The sequence below is a fragment of the Lolium rigidum genome, chromosome 7 (genome assembly GCF_022539505.1).
Source record: "Lolium rigidum isolate FL_2022 chromosome 7, APGP_CSIRO_Lrig_0.1, whole genome shotgun sequence".
NCBI classification, from domain to species: domain Eukaryota; kingdom Viridiplantae; phylum Streptophyta; class Magnoliopsida; order Poales; family Poaceae; genus Lolium; species Lolium rigidum.
Genome location: NC_061514.1, coordinates 208,835,841 through 208,858,956, shown reverse-complemented (window position 1 = coordinate 208,858,956; position 23,116 = coordinate 208,835,841). Strand labels below are relative to the sequence as shown.

The 23,116-nt window shown below is 45.2% G+C and overlaps 1 long non-coding RNA gene across 1 annotated transcript; it reads left to right on the top strand.

Moving 5' to 3' along the window:
• Window positions 1-14,364: 14,364 nt before the first annotated feature.
• Window positions 14,365-15,257, top strand: LOC124678713. The gene is made up of 2 exons (XR_006994611.1): window positions 14,365-15,099; window positions 15,175-15,257. It is a non-coding gene; the product is annotated as an uncharacterized LOC124678713 (long non-coding RNA).
• Window positions 15,258-23,116: the final 7,859 nt, after the last annotated feature.

Here is a 23,116-nt window from a genome sequence, read left to right as displayed (position 1 = left end):
CACATGTGCTATGCACATGTGCCTTATGGTAAAGGGATAAAAGGTAAATCCTACTTTGACTCCCAACACCTCTTCTAATGGTGAGAGTGATGATGATGATGATGAATATAATATTCTACTCACTAGTTGGGAAAAAGTTATAGGGGCACGCTCACTAGAAGCGCACTCATTTGAACGCAAGCGAATGCTTTTATTTGCCGCGGGCGGGAAATGCGCATGCGAATGCAGAGAGGAGAGTAGGGTACGTGACTACTAGGTGGGCCCCCACTGGACTCTAGTCTAGAAACTTCTGCAGCGCGCGCCAATGGAGGCACACGACATCTGTGTCCATACCGGCTATGTGTCCCTTTGCCCGCCCGCTTCCCATATATTTGGCTGGCGGGGAGTGGATGAGGACAGAATACTAGCAGCGCGCCGTACAAGCGCACATGACAAGTATCCACTTATTAGTAGGGCACACATTTCTTCTGGCGACTAATAATAAAAGAAAATTTGCACCCCCGGTGGATCGCCTTTGGAGTTTCGAATTTTTTCAAAAAAAATGATAGAAATTTCAAATTTGAAAATTACTCGACATGTCCATATATTATGTGATCTAGTTCTTAGGAAGATTAAAAAACATGAGTTTCGACCTATTTTGCAAAATGGCGCCATGTTTGGGTAAACAACTCTGGATTTTGCATACGTCCTTCAATGCAAATTTGTTTTATATGAAAAAGTATCTAAAGTTACATCCGATTTAAATGGACGATGGACATTTACCGAATTTTAAATCCAAAAAATAACAAGGAAAATAGAGTGAAAATATTTTTTTTCGAAGGTTTTAGATTCGATGCAAAAATTACTTTTCTGAAAAAATTCGAACATATTTCTCTCTCTATATTTTCTTACTTTCCCCTCCTCCTCTACACCTTCTCCCTGCTCTTCCCCTTCTTCATCTTCTCCCCTCCTCATGTTCCCCTTCTCTACCTTCTTTTCTTCATTCTCTTCCCCCTCCTCCTATTCCCCTTCTCCACCTTCTTTCCCTCCTCGCCGTCCACTTCTACACCTTCTCCCCAAAGGTTACCACCACCTCCGGCGACCACCACCTCTCCGGAGACAAGTACATCTCCTCTCGAGAGGAACGGTGTAACATCCCAAAAATTTCAAATAAATTAAGAGAATCCCTTTCCATTATTCAAATTTTGGAGCCAACAAAAACTCAAAATTTAATTGCTTTGTGTACATAGAGTTAATGCATATATGTTGTGATCTTGCCATGATTCTTGCTTGAGTGTTTACCAATGTTGCTAAAACCCTAAACCATGATACTTGGATCAAAGAGAAACAAATAAAATGGAAAAGAAAATAAAAATGACATCACATATGAGCCTATGGCTATTTTTGCAAAACTTTAACCTAGGCCATTTTACCTTGTGCCAATGGTTTGGAAACATAACTAAACTCTTAATAAACACTTTGGACTCAAAGAAACACAAAAAAAATCAAAAGAAAATCAAAAACCAAGTGACATGTGATAATGGTCATTTGTGCCATTTACATCAGGGTACCCACTTTGAGCCCTTGTATTAAGAGATTTCTAAACTAAAAAAGGCTCAACTCTTTGCACCTCATCCAAGACCTCATCAAGGTGAACAGTTTTAGTGTTGACCAACCTTACAAACTCTTTTTCAATTTCTTAATATAAGAATGCAAAGTGGCAACTTTAAAACAGAAACAAGATCATCCCCATTTTGGATTTCACCAAACCTGGTCCATTTTGCACACCAACACCACCAACAGAAGCCAAACATTATTTGAATCACATCCATGCAAAAGTTTGGCAAAATTCAAAAATAATCTTCATGCGGCCATTTCATCGAGCACATGGTGTGCACAAATCTGCCAACTCTCAACACTGTTTTATCCAGCATGTTTTAGCATCAACCGTCAAGCCTAGGTCATCATCAACACGCTCTTGCACCCGAGTAAACAATGCCAAGCCTCAGAGACAATGATCTTGCATGATTTCTTCAAGTACATGACGATGCCGTGCATGTCATGCCACTCACCCAAGTCAAACCCTCTCCTCTCACTTCTAGCTGAGCTCACCATGTCCTCGACCCTCCTCTCTCTCTGCTGAGCACGATGGACATCGCCGTTGGCCAAGGAGACGCTAGCATTTGCCAGAACGCGATGCGCCCAGGACACCCAGAACGCGCCAGGATGCGCATGGTGACGTCCCTGGACGCGCCAGAGCACGACCTGCCCCCGACGATGCTGACCTCCTCTCGTCCTCTCCTCTCTCACACCCACTCACCACGATGCCAGGTACCTCCCAGACACGACCATTCGCACCGGAGAGGCTTGCCGCCGTCGTCACCGTCGACGACTTCCGCCACGGTACTGCCAGCCTCCGTCACGTTCCTGCTCGCGTCAGCCCTCCATTTTCTGTGCAATCACGCCTGTCGTGCTCGCCGTGACGTAGGGAACATCGTTGCGTCATCTCCCAAGCCTCTGCGCCCCTGTAGCGACGTCGCCATGGTCGACCTTCCCCGCGCGCCTCGGCACCTCGTCGCTCCTATAAAAGGAGCACTCCCCCGTGCTCAACCTCCACACCATTCGCCTCCTCTCCTCTCAGAACCCCTCCTCGAGCCTCGCCTCGCCTAAATTTAGACCGTAGACCACCAATTGCTCGCCGGAGTGCTGCGGAGCTGCCGCAGACGAAGACGAAGATTGGCGCCGCCCCAGGAGACGCCGCCAGTACCAGGAGAACCGCTGTCGTCGACAACCTCGCCCTGCATCAACGCCGATCATCGCCGGAGCGCCGATGAGCCTCCGACCCCCCACCCTCGCCGCGGCCAGTGCTCAATCTCGTCGGAGACGATGATGACCGTGAGCCATTGCATCTGTTTCTAATCGTGCGGGCCACGTTAAAACATACCGTTTCGGGTGTTATGACCCACTGACGGGTGGGACCCATTGTCAGGCGGCCCGTGCGTGCGAGACGCGTAGCTGGGCCGGCCTTTCTCCCTTTTTTCTCTCTCTGGCCCGTTAAGCGTTTCCCGCCAAGCCCATTAATTCAAATTCAGTTTAATTCTTTTAAACTGAATTCAATACTGATGCCAAGTTCAAATTTAAAAATAGAAAGATCTACTGAGACAAATTTTATGAATTTGATATGGTTGGAAAGCTTATGAAATTTTCTAACTAAATACACTGGTTTCAAACCTAGATTCATTGTACAACTCATGTAGTTAAAATAACAAGGCAGTGTATTTTTCAAATTCAAACAATTATTAAAAATCAACCATAATGATTTTTGAGTTGATTCCAACTCTCATAATTCACTTTTCAAATGCTCTACTTGAATATGTAAAAATATGACAGTGGTGTTTACTATGATCATGGGCTAGAGCAAAATAATGGCTATGTGGCCCTAAGAGCGAAGTTGCGGGTTCTCACAAATCCGCGGCTTCCTCTGAAAGATAAGATTCTGATGCTTCCGAGTCTACGCGTTCCCTTCCCTCCGCTGTTTCTCCGACGAACAAGCGGAAGAGGGATGATGCCGCAGATTCCGGTACCTCCAAAACTAATAAGTCCCCTCTCAAGGAAACTCCACCCGAAGAGGAGGACAGACCCTTCAACCCTTACGATGATGCCCTTGTCAGCTCGTAAGTTTCTATCGACTTTTTTCCTTTGCATCCGATAATCTTGCATGTCTTTATTTCTTATATTTTTCCCTGATGTATAGTGGCGACGAGGAGCAAAATCCTCATGTTGATGTGACTGCTCGAACGAGCACGACCCGTACTTTAGTTATCTCCGAGACTCGTCCTGAAGCGGACGAAACCTCGCCTCCACAACAGGATATAGGACATCCCAGTCCTGTTGTGAGCCCCGTGCTCCGTCGCCGAAAAGAGCAAGGACTAATCAAGGAAAAGAGTTAAGTCTCTTGACCGACGGCTCAGCGACTCCTCTTATGGATGATGTAAGTGTCTATCCCGTTTTCTTTTTGCTGTCGAATGTTTCCAACTCTTTTGTTGCCGAATGTCTTCAACCTTTTCTTATTCTGTTTTACGTTTCAGCCTTTGATGAAGGAATTTGTTCGTCTCGTTACCCAATTTATCGGGTACCGTGATCTTGCCAATGAACTGAAAGGTATTCTTTGCTTGCTGCATTTCATCGAGTAGTTTTGCCTCTTCTACTTTCCTGTAACTTATGTCACCCTTTATTTTGCTAGAATACCTTTCTGAGGCAAATAAGAGTGCCGATAACCTTTCCCGCAAGCGTGAACAAAGTGAAAAAGCTCGCAAAAAGGCCGAATCAGATGATGCCGCTGTCGAGGGTCTTCGAAAGAGACTCCATGACGCGGAAAATGCCTTGAGCGAAAATACAGCTCAAGCACTCGCTCGCGAAGGAGAAATCATCGCTCGCTTGGAATCACAGAACCGACGCTTTGTTAGTAAGTACTCTAACCACTTTGATTTCTTCATGAAACCGTGCTTTTCTTTGCGCATTTGTTGACAAACTGAATTTTGTTTCAGCAGGAAAGATGCACCAAGATTTTGATCTTGAGAATCCTGAAGGTGATCACCTTCTCGACGCGCTCTCTCTCCTTGAAAATCATGGAGACGAGGTACGCCAGAGCATTACTGACGCCAAGTCAGCCTTTTCTCGGCTGTTCCCTTACTTCTTTGCGAAGAAAGAGAAACCCGACACTTTCGCTGCACTGGCCCAACACTTCATCCCTGAAGAAGATCTTGGGCTAGGTCTTCGGCAAGAGAGCTTGAAAATTGGCGTTGAAGGCACCATTGCTTTGGTTGCCGAAAGCCAACAAGTTGTCGGCTGGACGAAGGTTGGTGACGTCGGGAAGATGGAGACGAAGAAGTGGCAATCTATGATTAAATTTGCCAAGCCAAACTCGAAGAAGATCCTCTCCTTCCTTGGATGCAAACCAACTCCTTCCCCTAGCTCAACAAAGCCAGAGGTCAAGTAGACCTTCCTGTCCTTGTCTTTTGTTTTGTTCTTTTTCTTTTTTCGATGTAGCCGCATTAGCTTTGCCGACAGCTGCCCCATTGGTTCACTAGGAACCCTCTTTTGTAATGCCCATGTAAATATCTGAATCAATCAATGAAAATCTATCTTTGCCGATTTATTGATATCGAAATATTTTTCTCCAGTTGATTTTTGACAACTATACTGTCGTGCCTCGTTCTTCGGATGCATTACCAGCTGCGTCCTACTCGAAAAAGGCCTCCGTTGTCGAGTATATTGAAAGTTCTTCAAGTTCTGCACAGAATGAAGATTTGGACGATCTTCGACAACAACTGCAGTCAATGAAGAAACAAGCTCTCGTGATAATGGAACAGTCTCGAAGATCTTGTGAAAGGGAGAAATTTGCTCTTCAACAAGCTCAGGAAGCCCTATCGTTGAAGGAAACCGCGGTTACTGAGGCTGCCGAAGCTACTTCCCAGGAAAATTATATGCTTCAACTGATGAACGACTCCAGCTTAGATATGATGGGTAAACTTCTTAAACTTGCCCATATTTTGATTTTATTCTTACTGTTTTCTCTTCCTCGCTGATGCTTCCGCTGAAATAGGTTCTTTTTTGGATACTGCTGCTGAAGATCAGCCTGTTGAAGCTCGGTCTCATGTGCTTCTCAAGCTTGCACAGGAGCATGGTTCTAATTTCTGGGCTACGCCTTAATGTACCCGCCAAATCGTCAGATTTCAAGATCGCACGGGTCAGGTCCGCGATTTTCTCGACTTCTGCACAAGGACATTGTCCTTAGTTTATAATACCATGTTTCCACGCAATAAAACACCGTAAACTCTTCCTGCTTTGATGGATAAGTTTCGAGATGCCCCTCGAATCCATGAATTTGTGCGGGCCCAACTATCTCCTGGAGCAAGATTTTCCATGATTATGATACAAGTCTGCTACCCAAAGTTAGACATGACTCGAATTGTCTCCAAGTGCCAGGCCAAGCTGACGAAGAGGAAGAGGAACATCGACAAAATCAATGATGCTGTGACCCCCGTAGCAGATGAGATGATGGATGAACTCCTTCGGCTAGACGCCGAATTCTTCGTGAGAGGTAGCTATGCTGAACATAGAACTGGTGCTGCCAGCAATGAGAGGGTAAATATAGATGATATACTAGGTGGCAACTGAAAGTTCGCTTATCCTTGTCGAAATTTTCTTGATGGTGAGGTTTTGCATATTGTAAACACAATCTATATTGTAAAGCAGCTCGATACATTTTTTCATCAAGCCCCCGAGCCTATTGTTGGCCAGTGCTTATGTATTTTTTGTTTCGCGAACTATTTTTATGCCAAGGCGAATAACTGTATTTTGTGGAAAGTTATATATATTGTTACTGCGGGTTGTGAGCCCCCGAGCCTGTCGACGAAAAAGATGTATATCACTGATATCTATATAGCAGCACCGCGAGCCCGCCTCATTAAAAATCTTTCAGCCCCACTCGGTGCCCTGAAAGGAAAAGAGTGCGTCTGAAAACTCGCGGGCGTTTCGAGTACATTGTATGTTTACAAGGAAGATCGTATTTTAACTTTAGGCATAAAAACGCCTAAGTTGCGCCACGTTCCAAGGATTTGGCTCGGCGACTCCTGTCTTCTTATCCTTTATTCTGTATGCTCCTCCTTCGATTACTTACGTGACGATGTAAGGGCCAACCCGGGCGACTCGAGTTTCTCATGGATTTTTTGTGTAAGCCGAAGAACTAAGTCGCCTACCCGGAAGGATCTTGGTCGCAAACGTCGATTGTGGTAGTTTTTCAGGTCTTGCTGGTACTTGGTGACTCGTGACAATACTTCGTCTCGAGCTTCGTCGAGTGCATCGACATCGTCCTCCAATGCTTTTCTTGAAGTTTCTTCATCATACTCCGTTACTCTCGGAGAGTTATGTCCTATTTCTATCGGCAGCACTGCCTCAGCTCCATGGACCAGAAAAAACGGAGTTTCCTGTGTCGCTGTATTTGGTGTTGTTCGAATACTCCATAACACACTAGGCAACTCTTCTGGCCATGTGTGTCGAGCTTTTTCCAATGGTGTTAGCAGGCGTTTCTTGATACCATTGCAGATGATGCCGTTAGCTTTCTCGACTTGACCGTTGGTCTGCGGGTGCGCAACTGATGCAAAGTGTAGTTTGATGCCTACCTCTGCACAATACGCTTTGAATTCGTTGGATGTGAAATTACTACCATTGTCCGTGACGATGCTATGAGGCACTCCAAATCGAAAAACGATACTTTTCACGAACTTGATTGCGGATGCTCCATCTGGTGAATTTATCGGCTTTGCTTCTATCCACTTTGTGAACTTGTCGACAGCTATGAGCATATACTCGTATCCTCCTGGCCAAGCCTTGTGTAATTTTCCCACCATATCGAGACCCCACTGAGCAAAGGTCCATGACAACGGTATTGGCATCAACTCTGCTGCTGTAGAATGAGGTTTTGCGGCAAATCTCTGGCACGCGTCACATGTAGGTACTATATCTTTCGCATCCTCAATTGCTGTTAACCAATAGAAACCTGCTCTGAAAACCTTGGCTGCTATAGCTCGACTACTTGCGTGGTGTCCGCACACCCCTTCGTGTACATCCTTCAGGATTATCCTTCCTTCCTCGGGTGTGACACATCGTTGTAATACTCCCGAAATACTTCGTTTATACAGCTCTCCTTTGACCACAGTAAAGGCTTTAGATCGCCGGATAACTCGCCTCGCTTCAACTGGATCGTCGGGTAGTTATTTTCTCGAAATATATGCTATGTACGCGTGCATCCATGGAATCTGTATCATCATTATTACCTTAGGTTCCTCCTCTTCTTTCGATGGTACTTCTTTAGCCCCCGAGGATTTCTCATCCTTTTCCTTCTTCTACTGTTTCTTCGCCTTGGTTGATCTTTCAGCTATCTCTTCCCAGAACACGCCAGGTGGTATGGCGAGACTTTGCGACCCAATGTTTGCAAGAACATCGGCTTCATCATTGCTCAGCCTGCTGATGTGATTTACCTTGCATCCGTCAAACAGCCTCTCGAGCTCATTATACACTTCTTTGTATGCTATCATACTATCATTGACTGCATCGCATTGATTCACGACTTGTTGAGCCACCAATTGTGAGTCACCGAATATTTTTAATCGAGTTGCGCCACAAGCCTTCGCCATCTTCATCCCATGTATAAGTGCTTTGTATTCTGCTTCATTGTTAGACGCGTTTGGAAACGTCATCCGTAAGACATACTTCAACTTGTTGCCTTGAGGTGATACTAGTATCACGCCTGCTCCTGTTCCATCTAATCTCTTGGACCCATCGAAGTTCATAGTCCAGGTTCTCGATAAATCCGGAGGTCCCATATTTTGTAGCTCCATCCACTCTGCGATGAAATCTGGTAAGATCTGCGACTTTATTGCTTTTCTTTTTTCGTATGTGATGTCCCGAGGTGAAAGCTCTATTCCCCAAAGGGAGAAACGACCCGTAGCCTCTGGATTATTTAATATATTGGATAAAGGCGCCTCATTGACCACTATTATCGGATGCGCCGAAAAATAGTGTCGCAGTTTTCTTGCGGTTGTAAACACTCCATATGCTAGCTTTTGGTACTGCGGATACCGCTGTTTTGAGGGTGACAAAACTTCACTGATGAAATATACCGGCCTCTGCACTCCATGGAGTTTTCCTTCTTCCTCTCTTTCGACTACGAGTACTGTGCTGACCACCTGAGGCGTGGCTGCGATATATAACAAGAGACGCTCCTTCTCCTTAGGCGCCACCAAGATTGGTGGTGTCGAGATTATTCTCTTAAGATCTTCGAAGGCTCTGTCTGCATCTTCGTTCCACTGGAACTTCTCTCCTTGTTTGATCAAAGCGTAAAACGGCAACGCCTTTTCTCCTAGCCTGGCGACACATCTGCTTAAAGCTGCGACTCGCCCAGTCAGCTGTTGTATTTCCTTCAACTTTGTTGGCTTCCTCATTGTTACGATAGCTTGAATTTTCTCTGGATTGGCCTCGATTCCTCTTTCGAAACTAGGAACCCGAGAAGTTCTCCCGCAGGAATGCCAAAGGAGCACTTTGTCTGGTTCAGCTTGAGGCGGAACTTGTCAAGGTTGTCGAAAGTTTCCTTCAGATCCTCGATCAATGTTGAGCCCTTCTTTGTAGTTATAACGACATCATCGATGTATACTTGTACGTTTTTGCCAATCTGTGTTGCAAGACACTTCTGCATCATCCGCTGGTATGTTGCTCCCGCGTTTTTTTTGACCAAAAGGCATTGCTCTGTAGCAGAACACTCCATAGGGTGTTATAAAAGCTGTTTTGACCTCGTCATCTTCTTTTAATCTGATCTGGTTATAACCAGAATATGCATCCAGGAAGGAAATACGTTCACAGCCTGTCGTGGAGTCGATAATTTGATCGATCCTTGGGAGGAGAAAGTGATCCTTTGGACAATGTTTATTGAGACACGTGAAGTCGACACACATGCGAAGGACTTTCGTGTTTTTCTTCGGGACCAACACTGGGTGAGCTACCCACGTGGCCTCTGTATGTAACTTTTTGATAAAACCAGCCTCTCTGAGTCGATCAATCTCTAACAGGATAGCTTTGCGGTTTGGTTCCGAAAAACGCCGCAAAGGTTGTTTAATTGGTCTCGCTATTGGATCCAAGTTTAACTGGTGCTTGATACGTCCCAAACGTATATATAATTTCTTATGTTCCATGCTACTTTTATGATGATACTCACATGTTTTATACACATTATATGTCATTATTATGCATTTTCCGGCACTAACCTATTGACGAGATGCCGAAGAGCCGATTCTTGTTTTCGCTGTTTTTGGTTTCAGAAATCCTACAAAGGAAATATTCTCGGAATTGGACGAAATCAACGCCCGGGGTCCTATTTTCACACGAAGCTTCCGGAAGACCGGAGAGGAAACGAAGTGGGGCCACGAGGTGACGACACACTAGGGCGGTGCGGCCTGGGCCCTGGCCGCGCGGCCCTACTGTGTGGGTCCCCCGTGACGCCCCTTGACCTGCCCTTCCGCCTACTTAAAGTCTTCATCGCGAAACCCCCAGTACCGAGAGCCACGATACGGAAAACCTTCCAGAGACGCCGCCGCCGCCAATCCCATCTCGGGGGATTCAGGAGATCGCCTCCGGCACCCTGCCGGAGAGGGGAATCATCTCCCGGAAGTCTCTTCATCGCCATGATCACCTCCGGATCGATGTGTGAGTAGTCCACCCCTGGACTATGGGTCCATAGCAGTAGCTAGATGGTTGTCTTCTCCTCATTGTGCGATCATGTTAGATCTTGTGAGCTGCCTATCATGATCAAGATCATCTATTTGAAATCCTTCATGTTGTGTTTGTTGGGATCCGATGAATATTGAATACTATGTCAAGTTGATTATCAATCTATCATATATGTTATTTATGTTCTTGCATGCTCTCCGTTGCTAGTTGAGGCTCTGGCCAAGTTGATACTTGTGACTCCAAGAGGGAGTATTTATGCTCGATAGTGGGTTCATGTCTCCATTAAATGCTGGGACGATGACGAGAAAGTTCTAAGGTTGTGGATGTGCTCGTTGTCACTAGGGATAAAACATCGATGCTTTGTCTAAGGATATTTGTGTTGATTACATTACGCACCATACTTAATGCAATTGTCCGTTGTTTACAACTTAATACTGGAAGGGGTTCGGATGATAACCCGAAAGTGGACTTTTTAGGCATAGATGCATGCTCTGGATAGCGGTCTATGTACTTTGTCGTAATGCCCCGATTGAATCTCATAGTACTCATCATGATATATGTATGTGCATTGTTATGCCTTCTTTATTTGTCAATTGCCCAACTGTAATTTGTTCACCCAACATCTCGTTTATCTTATGGGAGAGACATCACTAGTGATCCGTGGACCCCGGTCCTATTCTTTACATCCGAAATACAATCTACTGCAATTGTTCTTTACTCGTTCTTCGCAAACAATCATCATCTTGCACACAATACGTTTAATCCTTTGTTACGAGCAAGCCGGTGAGATTGACAACCTCACCGTTACGTTGGGGCAAAGTTCTGTGATTGTGTTGTGCAGGTTCCGCGTTGGCGCCAGAATCCCTGGTGTTGCGCCGCACTACACTCTGCCGCCATCAACCTTCAACGTGCTTCTTGGCTCCTACTGGTTCGATAAACCTTGGTTTCTTTCTGAGGGAAAACTTGCTATCGTACGCATCACACCTTCCTCTTGGGGTTCCCAACGGACGTGTGTCTCACGCGCCATCAAGCATTTTTTCTGGCGCCGTTGCCGGGGAGATCAAGACACGCTGCAAGGGGAGTCTTCCACTTCCAATCTCTTTACTTTGTTTTTGTCTTGCTTTACTTTATTTTATTTACTGCTTTGTTTGCTTCTTATATTAAAAACACAAAAAAATTAGTTGCTAGTTTTACTTTACTTACTGTCTTGTTCTCTATATCAAAAACACAAAAAAATTAGTTACTTGCATTTACTTTATTTACCTTTTCCTCCTAAGTTCACTCTGAAGGACATACCGGTAGGACGAGGGTCTATAATTGGAAGAGATAATACAGAAGATTTTTTCACTCATATTAGTACTACTGAAGATTTTGAAGATAGACACTTGGTAGAACTTGCTCCTACTTATGAAATTGCTGTTGCTTCTTTAGTACACATGTTGGAAACTAAATTTGTTAATCTCAATCCTATAATTCAACACATGTTTCTTACACTCGGTGATATGGAGGAAGGGGAAAAGAAATATTTTGTCTTAGAAACCCTTCTAAAAGAATTTGGTGGTGTAGCAAGAGAGGCTAGAAAGGTCTTTATTAAATATAAGATGCTTGGCTCTTATACCAACTTTGCTAATACCCTTGAAAAGATGGACATGGAGAGAATAAGGTACACTAATAATGTTAATGATGGTGGGGAGATTAAGACAACAATACCTTGTAAGCTCCTAGGAATGAATGACGCTCTAGAAAATAACTATGGTTGGCTTGTTCCTGAAAATTTGTTTGACGAGGATAGCAAGCCTAAGAATAATGAAAAGGGAGCCTCTGAAACTCACATAGATAAGATAAAATGCATAGTTGAGAAAACTCCAAACCCCTATGTTGATGCTTCATCTCTTGATAATACTTGATACACACTTTCTGCGCCTAGGCTGAAAGGCGTTAAAGAAAAGCGCTTATGGGAGACAACCCATTATTTTACTTCTGCACTTTTGTTTTATATTTGAGTCTTGGAAGTTGTTATTACTGTAGCAACCTCTCCTTATCTTTATTTTATTGCATTTTTGTGCCAAGTAAAGTCTTTGATAGTAAAGCCAATACTAGATTTGGATTGCTGCGCAGAAACAGATTTCTTGCCGTCACGAATTTGAGCAGTAGTCTCTGTAGAAAATTTAAAAAAATCTGCCAATTTACGTGCGTGATCCTCGGATATGTACGCAACTTTCATTCAATTTGGGCATTTTCATCTGAGCAAGTCTGGTGCCTCTTTTAAAATTCGTCCTTACGAACTGTTCTGTTTTGACAGATTCTGCCTTTTATTTCGCATTGCCTGTTTTGCTATGTTTAATGGATTTCTTTGTTCCATTAACTTTCAGTAGCTTTGTGCAATGTCCAGAAGTGTTAAGAATGATTATGTCACCTCTGAATATATGTATTATGCACTGACCCTCTAATGAGTTTGTTTTGAGTTTGGTGTGGAGGAAGTTTTCAAGAGTCAAGAGAGGAGGATGATACAATATGATCAAGAAGAGTGAAAAGTAAAAGCTTGGGGATGCCCCCGTGGTTCATCCCTGCATATTTTAAGAAGACTCAAGAGTCTAAGCTTGGGGATGCCCAAGGCATCCCTTCTTCATCGACAACTTATCAGGTTCCTCTAGTGAAACTATATTTATATTCCGTCACATCTTATGTGCTTTACCTGGAGCGTCTGTTTGTTTTTGTTTTTGTTTGAATAAATTGGATCCTAGCATTCTTTGTTTGGGAGGGAGACACGCTCCGCTGTTTCGTATGAACACATGTTTTCTTAGCTTTATCTTTAATGTTCATTGCGAAAGTTGAACTATTTCATTCATTGTTATATGGTTGGAAACGGAAAATGCCGCATGTGGTAAATGGTTTAATGTCTTGAATAATGTGATACATGGCAATTGTTTTGCTCATATAGATCATGTTTAAGCTCTTGCATCATGTACCTTGTTCCCATTAATGAATAACTACATAGAGCTTGTTAAAATTTGGTTTGCATGATTGATCTCTAGAGTCTAGATATTTTCTGGTTGAGGTGTTTGAACAACAAGGAGACAATGTAAATTCTTATAATAGTTACAATATGTTCATATGTGAGCTTTGCTGCACCTTTTATACTTGAGTTTGCTTCAAACAACCTTGCTAGCCTAGCCTTGTATTGAGAGGAATTCTTCTCGTGCATCCAAATCCTTGAGCCAATAACCATGCCATTTGTGTCCACCATACCTACCTACCACATGGTACTTCTCCGCCATTCCAAAGTACATTACTTGAGTGCTACCTTTAAAATTTCTATTCTTTGCCTTTGCAATATATAGCTCATGGGAGAAATAGCCTTAAAAACTATTGTGGTGAAGAATATGTACTTATGTGTCTTATTTCTTAATAAGTTGCTTGTTGAGCGGTAACCATGTTTACGGGGACGCCATCAACTCTTTTATACCTTTGTTGAATATCATGTGAGTTGCTATGCATGTTCGTCTTGTCTGAAGTAAGGGCGATTTTCATGATCAAATGGTTTGAGTATGCATACTGTTAGAGAAGAACATTGGGCCGCTAACTAAAGCCATGATTCATGGTGGATGTTTCAGTGTGGACAATCAATCCTCAATCTCTTATGAGAATTTTAATTGTTGTTGAATACTTATGCATTAAAGAGGAGTCCATTATCTGTTGTCTATGTTGTCCCGGTATGGATGTCTAAGTTGAGAATAATCAAAAGCGAGAAATCCAATGCGAGCTTTCTCCTTAGACCTTTGTACAGAGCGGCATAGAGGCACCCCTTTGTGACACTTGGTTGAAACATATGCTATGCAATGATAATCCGTGTTAATCCAAGCTAATTAGGACAAGGTGCGAGCACTATTAGTATACTATGCATGAGGCTTGCAACTTATAAGATATCTTATACATAACACATATGCTTTATTACTACCGTTGACAAAATTATTTCTTGTTTTCAAAATGAAAAGCTCTAGCACAAATATAGTAATCAATGCTTCCCTCTGCGAAGGGCCTATCTTTTACTTTATTATTGAGTCAGTTTGCCTATTCTTTCTAGGAAAAAGCTAAGGAAAAGCGCCGCACTGTATGCTATCCCGTGCGGCGGAAAAAAAAAGTCCCACGCCTCCCTTAGTAACCGATGCGCGTTATCCCCTCTTCATCTGTCTGAGCCACACGTTTCTTTCTCTCTCTCCAGACCGAAGCAGCGACGGAAATTTTGAGGAGCACCGCGCCGGCGAGGTTGCCGCTGTTGCCGCGCACGCATCGGGATGCTGCCTCCACAGGAGCACGCGGCCGCAGGGTAGGACGCCTCCGTCAAGCTCGCATCGTGATGCTGCCTCCACACGAGTATGCAGTTGCAGGGGAGGCCGTCGCCGGGCATGCTCCGGCAGGGGCAGGCCGCCGCCGTCAAGCATGGACCGGAGGAAGCCGCAGGCGCTGAGCACGCACCAAGGGGAGCTTCCGTCCACGAACGAGCGAAGGGGAGACCGCCGCCGACGAGCGAGCGAAGGGCTGGCCCCCACCGTCGAGCATGCTCCAGGAGGGGAGGCCGCCGCCATCGAGCACGGAGGAGGCATGCGCCATGAGGATGAGGAACGCCTCGCTGGGAAGCACGCGGGGATGGGTCGTCGTCGCTGAGCACCAAGGGAGGACCTCGTTGCCAGTTTAATTTAGTGCTAATTGCCATATTACTCCTAGTAGTTGATCCTAGTTTCCGTATTACTAGTACTCCAAATTACCGGATTAATTGGGAGTAACTGCCATATTAGTTGATCCTAGTTTCCGTATATTATTTCCTAGAGTAATTAGGTCCTAATTACCTGATTAATTGGGAGTAACTGCCATGTTAGAGTATCCTAGTTTCCGTGTTACTAGAGTAATTAGGTCCTAATTATCGGATTAACTGGAAGTAATTACCAATTTCAAATGAGATTAGCTGCCAGGTTAGGAAGGATCTGGTGTTTTCTTTCCTAATGACGCCATTGGTACAAATCTTTTGTTCAGTAGAAATGTTATGGTCTCCTTTCAGACCTGCCGATGTGTGTCCAGGCAACGGAAAATGTTGTTTTGGCTTGATGTGTGAACACCAGACTGTATGTGAGAGACAACCTCCCACGGTCGGGGTCAAGGAGTGGACCGTTCCATGCAAAATATCGGACAGAGCATTGCCAGCGGGGCGCCGCACGAAAACAAGAATATGCGGCGCCGCCGGGTAGTGAAGTCCTTCTTTCTATCCCAGAAGCAAACACTTGTGTCAACTGTGTGCATTGATTCTTACATGTTTACCTATTGCACTTGTTATATTGCTTTGTGTTGACAATTATCCATGAGATAAATATGTTGAAGTTGAAAGCAACCGCTAAAACTTATATCTTCCTTTGTGTTGCTTCAATGCCTTTACTTTGAATTTATTGCTTTATGAGTAACTCTTATGCAAGTCTTATTGATGCTTGTCTTGAAAGTATTATTCATGAAAATTCTTTGCTATATGATTCATTTGTTTACTCATTATCTTCATCATTGCTTCGAATCGCTGCATTCATCTCATATGCTTACAATAGTATGATCAAGATTATGATAGCATGTCACTTCAGAAATTATCTTTGTTATCGTTTACCTACTCGAGGACGAGTAGGAACTAAGCTTGGGGATGCTTGATACGTCCCAAACGTATCTATAATTTCTTATGTTCCATGCTACTTTTATGATGATACTCACATGTTTTATACACATTATATGTCATTATTATGCATTTTCCGGCACTAACCTATTGACGAGATGCCGAAGAGCCAGTTGCTGTTTTCTGCTGTTTTTGGTTTCAGAAATCCTACAAAGGAAATATTCTCGGAATTGGACGAAATCAACCCAGGGTCCTATTTTTACACGAAGCTTCCAGAAGACCAGAGAGGAAACGAAGTGGGGCCACGAGGTGGCGACACACCAGGGCGGCGCGGCCTGGGCCCTGGCCGCGCGGCCCTACTGTGTGGGTCCCCCGTGACGCCCCTTGACCTGCCCTTCCGCCTACTTAAAGTCTTCGTCGCGAAACCCCCAGTACCGAGAGCCACGATACGGAAAACCTTCCAGAGACGCCGCAGCCGCCAATCCCATCTCGGGGGATTCAGGAGATCGCCTCCGGCAGCCTGCCGGAGAGGGGAATCATCTCCCGGAGGTCTCCTCATCGCCATGATCGCCTCCGGATCGATGTGTGAGTAGTCCACCCCTGGACTATGGGTCCATAGCAGTAGCTAGATGATTGTCTTGTCCTCATTGTGCTATCATGTTAGATCTTGTGAGCTGCCTATCATGATCAAGATCATCTATTTGTAATCCTTCATGTTTTGTTTGTTGGGATCCGATGAATATTGAATACTATGTCAAGTTGATTATCAATCTATCATATATGTTATTTATGTTCTTGCATGCTCTCCGTTGCTAGTAGAGGCTCTGGCCAAGTTGATACTTGTGACTCCAAGAGGGAGTATTTATGCTCGATAGTGGGTTCATGCCTCCATTAAATCTGGGACGAGTGACGAGAAAGTTCTAAGGTTGTGGATGTGCTGTTGCCACTAGGGATAAAACATCGATGCTTTGTCTAAGGATATTTGTGTTGATTACATTACGCACCATACTTAATGCAATTGTCTATTATTTACAACTTAATACTGGAAGGGGTTCGGATGATAACCTGAAAGTGGACTTTTTAGGCATAGATGCATGCTGGATAGCGGTCTATGTACTTTGTCGTAATGCCCTGATTGAATCTCATAGTACTCATCATGATATATGTATGTGCATTGTTATGCCTTCTTTATTTGTCAATTGCCCAACTGTAATTTGTTCACCCAACATCTGTTTATCTTATGGGAGAGACACCACTAGTGATCTGTGGACCCCGGTCCTATTCTTTACATCTGAAATACAATCTACTGCAATTGTTCTTTACTGTTCTTCGCAAACAATCATCATCTTCCACACAATACGTTTAATCCTTTGTTACAGCAAGCCGGTGAGATTGACAACCTCACTGTTACGTTGGGGCAAAGTTCTGTGATTGTGTTGTGCAGGTTCCACGTTGGCGCCGGAATCCCTGGTGTTGCGCCGCACTACACTCCGCCGCCATCAACCTTCAACGTTCTTCTTGGCTCCTACTGGTTCGATAAACCTTGGTTTCTTTCTGAGGGAAAACTTGCTACTGTACGCATCACACCTTCCTCTTGGGGTTCCCAACGGACGTGTGTCTCACGCGCCATCAGTGCTCGGCAAGTTCCCTAGGTACTCCTGGCATGTCAGATGGACACCATGCAAAGATTTTCCAGTGCTCACGGAGGAACTCGACGAGCACGCTTTCCTATGCGAGGTCCATGTTTGCTGCAATGGACGTCGTTTTCTTGGGATCTGTCGGGTGAATCTGTACCTCCTTAGAGTCCTTGGTAGTGTTAAAGGTTGGTTTCCTGAGTGGCCTTCCTACATCTGGCAACACATCATAGTTAGTTGTTAGCCTTGACGCCATATACTCTGCTTGCATCCCGAAAGTTTCTGACAGTCGATGAAAATCCTTGTCGCATTTATCAGCTAACGCAAAACTGCTTTTGACTGTAATCGGTCCCTTGGGTCCAGGTAGCCTCCACAACAAGTATGTGTAGTGTGGTACCGCCATAAACCTAGCGTACGCTGGTCGTCCCAACAAAGCGTGATACTGTGACGGGAAATCCACAACTTCGAACTCCAGCCTTTCTATCCTGTAGTTTTCTCGGGTTCCAAACTTAACGTCAAGATTGGTCTTCCCCAGCGGATAACTTGGCTTGTCTGGTGTGATACCATGGAAACGTGTGTCAGTTGGTTTTAAGTTCGCTAGGGATATGTTCATCTTATTAATGTATCTGCATACATAAGGTTTAGACTGCTGCCTCCATCTATAAATACTCGAGAAACGTCGAATCCTGCGATCACCGCTGGTAAAATAAGTGTTGATTGCCCTGGTCGAGGAACTTGCTGCGGGTGATCCGCTATTGTGAAGCCAATGTCCTGTCCCGACCAATTCAGGTACTCAATTGTTGGTGGAGGCATCTTCTCTGCCATGAACACTTGACGCGAGATTACTTTCTGAGCCCTGTTAGATGGCCTAGCCTTCTGAATCATCGAGACCGCGCCGTTGGTGTCGATATAAGGAGGTGGATTTGGAGCTGCCGCTATTTGCAGCTGATGTCGATTTGCATCCGTTATTGCGGGAGGAGGCGGAAGGTGGATCTCACTCCTTGGCCCCTGGGGGTTTCTATTCATTGCTTGCGTGTTTGCTTGCCCTGCAAATCTCAGCATTGCTTGAAAATTTCGGCAGTCCTTCTGCAGATGCCATGACTGCCTCTTCTCATTATTGTCGAGATGAAAATACATCTGGCACGGTCCATTCATCATATCCTCGGGAGATATATATGGTCGCTGGAACCTTGGTCCATTATTTTGTCTATTGTTACGGGAGTCGTCTCTATTATCGCCTCGCTGCTCGCTACTCCTTTGATAATCATCTCGATTGTTTCCTCCAGTGTTTCCCCGAAATCCAGCCGATATTTGGCCAGGAGCATCGTAACTCGAGAACTGCCGAGGAAATCGTCGTCTATTTTGAAAGTTTTGACTACGGTCCTCCTCAGGCGACCTATGTCGCTTGTTGTGAACAGCGTCTTCTCCATCTGCCCATCTATTCGCTATTTCTATTAACGCTGATATTGTCTTTGGGTTGGTTCTCCCCAGGTTTTCGACAAAATCTCTCCGTCGAATTCCTGCCACAAACGCATCTATTGCTCTCTCGTCAGATATGTTCTCTGCCGAGTTTTTGATAATATTCCACCTCTGGATGTACTTTCTCATTGAATCATCATACTTCTGCCTGCAAGCCCTGAACTCCTCTAATGATGCGTGTTTTTTGCATGTGGATCGGAAATTCTTTACAAATATGTCCTCGAAACTGTCCCAACTGTCGATGGACCCTAGAGGCAACTTCTTTATCCATGATCGTGCGGCTCCACTCAAATGTACTTGGATGCTCTGCATGGCTGTTGCTCTGGTACCGCCTATCAGCTTTACTGTCTCGAGATAATCAACTAGCCAGTCCTCAGGATCTTGCAAACCATCGAATTTTTTGAAATTATCGGGTAGTTTAAACCCTGAGGGAACCCGAGTTTTTCGGACTCGTCTTGTAAAGCACGGTAGCCCACACATATCCTCTTCGTCAGTTTCTGGGGAATGTCGACGTTCTCTTCTGTTTTGTCGCGCCCTGTCTACCCGTGCTTGGGTTGCTGCATCTCTTGCCCCACTCGTTCTTTCGGGGTCCTGCACTGCTGCAGTAGGTCGTGGACTATTTTGCCTTGCAGATCCTTCAGGAGGTGTGGTTGCAAATGCTGTTCCCATGGCTCCAACTCCTGCCATGGCCATGTTATACAACGCCTCTCTTGGATCTCCGGGAGGTGGCCTGGATGCGAGGATGAAAGCTTGCGTCGCCATGTATCCAGCTTCTGGTGTTTTAGGAATAATATTCCCCCTCGTGTCGATTGACATAAAAGACATGTCGAGGTTTTGAACTAAATTCTCTCTGTCAGCCTCAGGTATGTTTTGCAGCCGAGATCTTGCTCTGTTTCGAGCTGCTCTGTGACTATCTCCCGAAGTACCCGATTGTCGGCTCAACTCCGCCCTTCGCCTGCTTGATGCGGAAGCCGCGGCTTGCCTCCTATCTAGCTCAATTTTCTGTTTTTCGAGCTCCCGCCTGGTACGAGGAAGTCTATATTGGTATGCTTGTAACTCTTCGGGTGTCGCCGTTACGGTCATTGTATCTATGCCATTGATAGCTCTTGCCACTCTGTCCCATACTTCCTGCGGGAATTGCACCATCTCCCGTGTGCTAGGTCCAATATATTTGGTCCCCAAACCTCGCGTGAGATCCGCGGGATCGACGTACGGGTTTCCCGCGTTGTCAAAGTTCTCTGATGTCTCCTCCTGTGGATGACTTGTATCTCCAATTGCATATATTTGATGATATTTTGAACTTTGATATTTGTCGGGATTGGTGACACCGTCATATAGATCGGCGAAGACCTCCCTAACAGCAATGGATCTGTCGATGAAGTTGAAACTGTCGATGTTGTCTGAGTCGCTGCTTATATCAGAGTCCGCAGACGACTCGAAGGACATGTCACCAAAGATCTTGGCGAGCTTTTCGCTTGCCACAGTGTTGATGAAGCGTGGCGGCGAAATCTCCTCGTCGCCCGACTCGATTGACGATGTTGAATCCGAAAAATTGGGATCGACCGCTGATAATCCCGATGAGATCGGAACCTCGAGACGATACGATCCTTCCTTCTCGACACGGAAGTGGAACTTTCCGAACGTCATCTCCATGGGCTCCTCCAGATACGCATATGCATCCAAACGGGAGGGTGGGTGAGGAACAAAATCGACTAGATCAGTTTCGATCTGTTTACCTCTATCCATCGCGTTGCTTGCTACCGACGAAGTCGACGATCTTGAACGTGCCATCGAGATCAGCTCTTTGTCACCTCTAATCCCCACGGTCGGCGCCAATTGACAAGGGATTAACTTATCAATGCCTACGTATTGTAGACTAGGGTTTAGTTGGAAGTAGAGGGCAAGTAGATCTCGAAGGTTTCAGCCAAAAAGTACTCGACGATTAAGAAACTAGGGTTGTGTTGACAATGGATCCGATCCCCTCTCTGTCCCTCGACTCCCCCTTATATAGGAGGTGGAGCCGAGGGTACCGTGTTACACAAGATTACAGATTCCGGGAGACTCTCTGAGTTCAACCCGTAAAGTTACAAGTCTCTATATTTCCTAATACAACTCTACTTTCCCTTAATACTAATTGGGCTTCCGAACTTTATATACTTCGACTTGTGGGCCTTCAGTAAACCCCGGGTACCATCTTTAGCAGGCCCATTGGAAGTGTTTGGAGGTTCCCGAGAAGACGGAGGTGTTCAAAAACATCGATCACAGATCGGTGGATATCAACAAGGACTTAACCTATCGTGAAGTTCCCATTCGTATCTTGGAGGAGGCATTAGGAACCACCCGCACCAGGAGTATCAAGTTCCTGAAGATTCAATGGAGCAATCATACGGAAGAAGAAGCCACTTGGGAGCGAGAAGAGGATATGAGGACTGAATTCCCAGATCTCTTTAGTTCCTAGTTTTCTTTAAGATCTCGCGACGAGATCTTTTGTAAGGGGGAAGGGTTTGTAACATCCCAAAAATTTCAAATCAATAAAGAGAATCCCTTTCCATTATTCAAATTTTGGAGCCAACAAAAACTCAAAATTTAATTGCTTTGTGTACATAGAGTTAATGCATATATGTTGTGATCTTGCCATGATGCTTGCTTGAGTGTTTACCGAGTGTTGCTAAAACCCTAAACCATGATACTTGGATCAAAGAGAAACAAAGAAAATGGAAAAGAATAAAAAAATGACATCACATATGAGCCTATGGCTATTTTTGCAAAACTTTAACCTAGGCCATTTTACCTTGTGCCAATGGTTTGGAAACATAACTAAACTCTTAATAAACACTTTGGACTCAAAGAAACACAAAAGAAAATCAAAAGAAAATCAAAAACCAAGTGACATGTGATAATGGTCATTTGTGCCATTTACATTAGGGTACCCACTTTGAGCCCTTGTATTAAGAGATTTCTAAACTAAACTTGATCAACTCTTTGCACCTCATCCAAGACCTCATCAAGGTGAACACTTTTAGTGTTGACCAACCTTACAAACTCTTTTTCAATTGCTTAATATAAGAAGGCAAAGTGGCAACTTTAAAACAGAAACAAGATCATCCCCATTTTGGATTTCACCAAACCTGGTCCATTTTGCACACCAACACCACCAACAGAAGCCAAACATTATTTGAATCACATCCATGCAAAAGTTTGGCAAAATTCAAAAATAATCTTCATGCGGCCATTTCATCGAGCACATGGTGTGCACAAATCCGCCAACTCCCAACACTCTTTATCCGGCGTCTTTTAGCATCAACCATCAAGCCTAGGTCAACATCAAGACCCTCTTGCACCAAGTAAACAATGCCAAGCCTCGAGACAATGATCTTGCATGATTTCTTCAAGTACATGACCATGCCGTGCATGTCATGCCACTCACCCAAGTCAAACCCTCTCCTCTCACTTCCAGCCTGAGCTCACCATGTTCTCGACCCTCCTCTCTCTGCTGAGCACGATGGACATCGCCGTTGGCCAAGGAGACGCTGGCATTTGCCAGAACGCGACGCGCCCAGGACACCTAGAACGCGCCAGGATGCGCATGGTGCCGTCCCTTGACGCGCCAGAGCATGACCTTCCCCCGACGATGCTGACCTCCTCTCGTCCTCTCCTCTCTCACACCCACTCACCACGATGCCAGGTACCTCCCAGGCACGACCGTTCGCACCGGAGAGGCTTGCCGCCGTCGTCACCGTCGACGACTTCCGCCACGGTACTGCCAGCCTCCGTCACGTTCCTGCTCGCGTCAGCCCTCCATTTTCTGTGCATTCACGCATGTCGTGCTCGCCGTGACGTAGGGAACACCGTTGCGTCATCGCCCAAGCCTCTGCGCCCCTGTAGCGACGTCGCCATGGTCGACCTACCCCGCGTGCCTCGGCACCTCGTCGCCCCTATAAAAGGAGCACTCCCTCGTGCTCAACCTCCACACCATTTGCCTCCTCTCCTCTCAGAACCCCTCCTCTCGCCTCGCCTCGCCTCAATTTAGACCATAGACCACCAATTGCTCGCCGGAGTGCTGCGGAGCCGCCGCAGACGAAGACGAAGATTG